The sequence below is a fragment of the Giraffa tippelskirchi genome, chromosome 1 (genome assembly GCF_054371585.1).
Source record: "Giraffa tippelskirchi isolate mGirTip1 chromosome 1, T2T-mGirTip1v1.2.pri, whole genome shotgun sequence".
In the NCBI taxonomy this organism is placed as follows: Eukaryota; Metazoa; Chordata; class Mammalia; order Artiodactyla; family Giraffidae; genus Giraffa; species Giraffa tippelskirchi.
In genome coordinates this window covers 226644435-226651531 of record NC_137275.1, presented here as the reverse complement: position 1 = coordinate 226651531, position 7097 = coordinate 226644435, and positions in this window count along the sequence as shown.

Here is a 7097-nt window from a genome sequence, read left to right as displayed (position 1 = left end):
CCAGCACTCCCACCTGTTCTGGAGCTCTGGTTCTGCCATTTACTAGCGGCATGTGGTTGGACAGGACATTCAGTTTCTGCACCACTAATATTTGTACAGTGATACTACATTCATCTGTGAAGAGTAAATGAATGGTTTTGAAAGTAACTCATAAACCATGAGGCCTGAAATACACATTTATTTGACATTTTTATTTGACTTAAATTAAAGCATGGACATTTCAACATGTTAAAAAAACACGGTCTACTTTTGTGAATATAAAATAATTGCATGAGATTTTAAACATTTGTTTTATTGTTGTTTTTAACTAAATTATTTAATCACTATCTTTGTAGTATGACACAGAAGCTATATTGATTTACACTGTGACCAGTAAGGATTAGAGGGTATTTGATGGAGAGATCAGTCTGATAGAGTGAACTAGCCCTACAGAGTTTATCTGAACATGAATCTTAATCATCTGTGAAAACCAAATGAAGTCTGGAAACTACCAGTGGAGCCAGCTGGTCAAGGAGCAGTGTGTCCACAGCTTGGCTTTGTCCAGACCGAGAAAGGAAAGAGAAATCACTCAGGACTCATTTTTGTTTCAAACCAATGTCCAATACTGGGAAGCTTTCGCAGATTCTGTCTTCCTACGTGAGCAGGCAGCCCTAGGACCGCCGGGTGACCTGCTCATGAGATGGAGCCCTTGCTTTGCTTCGGGCAAATCTCCTTCCTGGTCTCCACTTCCCACCCTTTGCTGACGTGGGTCCCACAAGAGCTGGGTCTGAAGACAGACAGCTCTGCTTACTCTGCTATGATAATAAAAACACAGTTATGAAATAATGTAAACGTGCGTATAAAAACATTCAGAAAAGCCAAACACAATAACAACCCAGCCAAGCACAGCAACTTAGCCTAAACCCCAAAGAATGCCAAGTAGAGGGATTTGGGCCTTAAAGCCATACTCAAGCAACGTTTAAACATGCAAACCTTTTAAAAATCTCTTCAAGCACAAAAGTTAATTGCAATTGTGCATAGTTTACTTCGACATACTTCTAGACTTACAGAAAGTTTGTAAAACTACTAGATAGATTTTTCTGTCTTCTTCCCATGTTAATATCTTATTATCAAAACGATTAACGTTAGACTTTATTTGTATTTCACATTTTCCTACCCATGCCCTTTGCTGTTCCAGGAGTCTGTCCTTGCTCTCCTCCAACATGCAACATTGCTCGGTCTCCCATCTTTCATGATGAGGAAGTGCTTCTGAAGAGTACGCAAACTGCTGCTCAATGCTATTATTGACGCTCTTAGCCTTGGTCACTTGGTGAAAGTACTACCTACTGGACTTTCCCATTGTAAGAGTATCATGTTCCCATTTAAGTCAGCTATCTTGGGGAGACACTTTGAAATATGTATGAATCTCCTGCCCCTAATTGTGAATCTGTGAGTGGACCTGGCCTGCTAGAATGATTACTATTGTGTTCTTAGGGGATTTTATATTTTCTTGATTCTTTTCACACTATTGCTTGGAATTCTTCCCTGAGGAAGAGCTGCCCTCCTTTTCCATTTACTTATTTACTCAGTGAGTAATAGCAGTATGAACTCTGGGTGTTTATTTTCTGGGTTATAATAGAAAGCTTTCATTACTTTGCTGCTCAGATTATTCAGCCTGGGTCACTGGGCGCTCCCTTTGGTGAGGGCCTGGGCCCTCCCCACATCCCAGACCCTTTCTGAGCACTTCCTTACTTTCTGGCCCCACAAGATTTCTCAGGCTCATCTAGTATTTTCTCTGCCTCCGATAGTGACATCAGCCAATTCGTTTATTGACGTTTAGATGCTATTGCTGTTTTCATGGTTTTTCAGAACGAGGGTCTGGGGGGCTGGGTGAGCTCATGACAGCAGGGTGTCCTGGCTCCGGGACCCTCTCAGTGCAGAGCTGGGAACACGTGGTGTGGACGGTCTGTGTCCATTTGTCTGCACACGATTGCAAGCCATGAGTGCCTGTCAGTGCCTCTGATTCCAACCCCAAACCGAGGGCTCTTTCTCGTCTTATTCCCGGCGGCTGAACTTGTAACTTATTTCCTGTGAGAAACAGGGCCTTCCTGTTTGTCTAGTCCCCGGGCAGCACAGTTACGACTGCTTCCCCCACCACTGAGCACAGGTGCTAGCTCGAGTGTGGGGCGCGTGCGTGATTTTGAATCTGCTTTTCTCAGTCAAAATCCTGTACAAGTCAGACTAAGGCTTTTCCCTCCTGCCCGCTCCAGGGACTCGCCTGGAGCACAGTAAAGCTCATTGTATGGGTTTCCTGTCATGTTATGTCACGTTCACGTTCTTTGATGCAGTTTAAAACGATGCTTTATTTAATGCAGTTTAAAACGATGCTTTATTTACACGGTTATCTCCAAAGACTGCTGTGAAGTTTACTGGAAACTGCACTCTAGACGTGAATATCAACATTGTAGCACCTTAGACGTCCACTTGGGTTCTTCTACATAAAGCCATTTCCAAAAGCATGAGAACAGAAATAGAGTCCAGAAAAGCACAAAAACTGTCCAGTCTGAGGAACTGTTTCTCAAACATCAGTCATTTATATATAATTTCACAATTTCTTACCACTTTAGAAAACCATCTTCTCTGTTACTAAACACTTATTAAAAGGAAATTTTATTTTGTATTGGCATGCTAGATGGAAAACTGGTATCATCTGACATGAATGAAAACATGAAATATTTATATGTAAGCCTGAGTTCAAGGAAAAGGATCACTTTTTAAATAAAAATAAACATATTCTAATATAGCTATTGGGTTTTACAAAATGAAAACTTAGATAGCTCCTAAATAAGAAAGATTGTAATTGATGAAGAGTTAGCAACAAATGACAAACAAATCAGTTCAGTCACTCAGTCGTGTCTGACTCTTTGCGACCCCATGGACTGCAGTATGCTAGGCCTCCCTGTCCCTCACCAATTCTTGGAGTTTACACAAACTCATGTCCATTGAGTTGGTGATGCCATCCAACCACTTCATCCTCTGTCATCCCCTTCTCCTCCTGCCCTCAATCTTTCCCAGCATCGGGGTCTTTCCAAATGAGTCAGTTCTTCACATCAGGTGGCCAAAGTATTGGATCTGAAGCTTCAGCATCAGTCCTTCCAATGAATATTCAGGACTGATTTCCTTTAGGATGAACTGGTTGGATCTCCTTGCAGTCCAAGGGACTCTCAAGAGTCTTCTCCAGCACCACAGTTCAAAAGCGTCAATTCTTCGGTGCTCAGCTTTCTTTATGGTCCAACTCTCACATCCATATATGACTACTGCAAAAACCATAGTTTGGACTAGACAGACTTTTCTTGGCTAAGTAGTGTCTCTACTTTTAAACATGCTGTCTAAGTTGGTCATAGTTTTTCTTCCAAGGAGCAAGTGTCTTTTAATTTCATGGCTGCAGGAATCATCTGCAGTGATTTTGGAGCCCAAGAAAATAAAGTCCGTCACTGTTTCCACTGTTTCCCCATCTATTTGCCATGAAGGGATGGAACCAGATGCCATGATCTTCATTTTTTGAGTGCTGAGTTTTAAGCCAACTTTTTCACTGTCCTCTTTCAACTTCATCAAGAGACTCTTTAGTTTCTCTTCACTTTCTGCCATGAGGGTGGTGTCATCTGCATATGTAAGGTTATTGATATTTCTCCCTGCAATCTTGATTCCAGCTTGTGCTTCATCCATCTAGCATTTCTCATGATCTACTTTGCATATAAGTTAAATAAGAAGGGTGACAATATACAGCTTTGATGTACTCCTTTTCCTATTTGGAACCAGTCTGTTGTTCCACGTCCAATTCTAACCGTTGCTTCTTGACCTGCATACAGATTTGTCAGGAGGCAGGCCAGGTGGTCTGCTATTCCCATCTCTTTAAGAATTTTCCACAGTTTGTTGTGATCCACACAGTCGAAGGCTTTGGCAAAGTCAATAAAGCAGAAATAGATGTTTTTTCTGGAACTCTCTTGCTTTTTTGATGATCCAATGGATGTTGGCAATTTGATTTCTGGTTCCTCTGCCTTTTCTAAATCCAGCTTGAACATCTGGAAATTCATGGTTCACATACTGTTGAAGCCTAATTTGGAGAATTTTACGCATTACTTCGCTAGCGTGTGAGATGAGTGCAATTGTGCAGTAGTTTGAATATTCTTTAGCATTGCCTTTCTTTGGGATTGGAATGAAAACTGACCTTTTCCAGTCCTGTAATCCTGATAATCTCAATAGATACAGAAAAAGCCTTTGACAAAGTTCAGCATGCATCTATGGTTAAAACTCTTCAAAAAATGGGCAGAGAAGGAACCTACATCAACATAGTAAAGGCCATATCTGATAATCCCACAGTAAACATTATTCTCAATTCTTCAGTTTCTTACTGAAAGCATTCACCCTAAGATCAAGGGAACAAGACAAGGGTGTTCACCTTGACCACTATTCAACATAGGTTTGGAAGTCATAGCTACACCAATCAGAGATGAAAAAGAAATAAAAGGAATCCAGATTGGAAAAGAAGAAGTAAAGCTCTCACTGTTTGCAGATGACATGATACCATATATAGAAAAACCTAAAGTACTATCAGAAAATTACTAGAGCTAATCAGTGAATTTAGCAAAGTCACAGGATACAAAATCAATACACAGAAATCACTTACATTCCTATAAACACTGAAAAATCAGAAAGAGAAATTAAGAAATTAATTCCATTCACCATTGCAACAAAAAGAATAAAATATCTAGGAATAAACTTACCCAAGGAGACAAAAGAACTGTATACAGAAAATTATAAGACACTGATGAAAGAAATCAAAGATGACATAAACAGGTGGAGAGATATTCCATGTTCCTGGGTAGGAAGAATCAATATTGTGAAAATGACTATACTACCAAATGCAATCTACAGATTCAGTTTGATCCCTATCAAATTACCAATGGTATTTTCCACAGAACTAGAACAAAAAAAATTTCACAATTCATATGAAAACACAAAAGACCCCAAACAGCAAAGCAGTCTTGAGAAAGAAGAATGGAGCTGGAGGAATCAACCTTCCTGACTTCAGATTATACTACAAAGCTACAGTCACCAAGACAGTATGGTACTGGCACAAAAACAGAAATATAGACCAACGGAACAAGACAGAAAGCCTAGAAATAAACCCATGCACCTATGGGTACCTTATTTTTGACAAAGGAGGCAAGAATATACAATGAGGCAAAGACAGCCTCTTCAGTAAGTGGTGCTGGGAAAACTGGACAACTACATGCAAAAGAATGAAATTAAAACACTTCCTAACACCACACGCAAAGATAAGCTCAAAATGGATTAAAGGCTTAAATGTAAGACCAGAAACTATAAAACTCTTAGAGGAAAACATAGGCAGAACACTCGATGACATAAATCAAAGCAAGATCCTCTATGACCCACCTCCCAGGGTAACGGAAATAAAAACAAAAGTAAACAAGTGGGACCTGATTAAACTTAAAACCTCTGCACAGCAAAGGAAACTATAAACAAGGTGAAAAGACAACCCTCAGAATGGAAGAAAATCATAGCTAATGAAACAACTGACAAAGGATTAATTTCCAAAATATACAAGTAGCTCATACAACTCAATACCAGAAAAACAAACAACCCAATCAAAAAGGGGGGGAAAGACCTAAACAGACATTTCTCAAAAGAAGACATACAGAGGGCTAGCAAACACATGAAAAACTGCTCAACATCACTCATTATTAAAGAAAGGCAAATCAAAACTACAATGAGGTATCACCTCAGACTGGTCAGAATGGCCCTCATCAAAAAGTTTACAAATAATAAATGCTGGAGAGAGTGTGGAGAAAAGGGAATTCTCTTGTACTATTGGTATGAATATAAACTGATACAGCCATTATGGAAGACGGTATGGAGATTCCTTTAAAAAACTGGGAATAAAACCACCATATGACCCAGTAATCCCACTCCTAGGCATATACCCTGAGGAAGTGAAAACTGAAAACGACACATGTCCTATTGTTCATTGCAACACTATTTACAATAGCTAGAACATGGAAGCAACCTAGATATCCATTGACAGATAAATGGATAAAGAAGTTGTGGTACATATACACAATGGAAAATTCAGTTCAGTTCAGTCCCTCAGTCATGTCCGACTCTCTGTGACCCCATGGACTGCAGCATGCCAGGCTTCCCTGTCCTTCACTATCTCCCAGAGTTTGCTCAAACTTGTGTCCATCGAGTCAGTGATGCCATCCAACCATCTCATCCTCTGTCATTGCCTTTACCTCCAGCCTTCAGTGTTTCCCAGCATCAGAGTCCTTTCCAACGAGTAGGTTCTTCTCATCAGGTGGCCAAAGTATTGGAGTTTCAGTTTCAGCATCAGTCCTTCCAATGAATATTCAGGACTGATTTCCTTTAGGATGGACTGGTTGGATCTCCTTGCAGTCCAAGGGACTCTCAAGATTCTTCTCCAACACCACAGTTCAAAAGCATCAATTCTTCAGTGCTCAGCTTTCTTTATAGTCCAACTCTCACATCCATACATGACTACTGGAAAAACCACAGCTTTGACTAGACAGACCTTTGCTGGTTAAGTAATGTCTCTGCTTTTTAATATACTGTCTAGGGTGGTCATAGCTTTTCTTCCAGTGAGCAAGCGTCCTTAATTTCATGGCTGCAGGAACCATCTGCAGTGATTTTGGAGCCCAGAAAAATAGTCTCTCACTCTTTCTATTGTTTCCCCATCTATTTCCCATGAAGTGATGGGACCAGATGCCATGATCTTAGTTTTCTGAATGTTGAGTTTTAAGCCAACTTTTTCACTCTCCTCTTTCACTTTCATCAAGTGGCTCTTTAATTCTTCTTTGCTTTCTGCCATAAGGGTGGTGTCATCTGCATATCTGAGGTTATTGATATTTCTCACAGCAATCTTGATTCCAGCTTGTGCTTCATCCAGCCAAGCATGGGGTATCACTCAGCCATAAAATGGAATGCGCTTGAGTCAGTTCTAATGAGTCAGAAAGAGAAAAATAATTATCGTATACTAACACATATATATGGAATCTAGAAAGATGGTACTGAAGAATTTA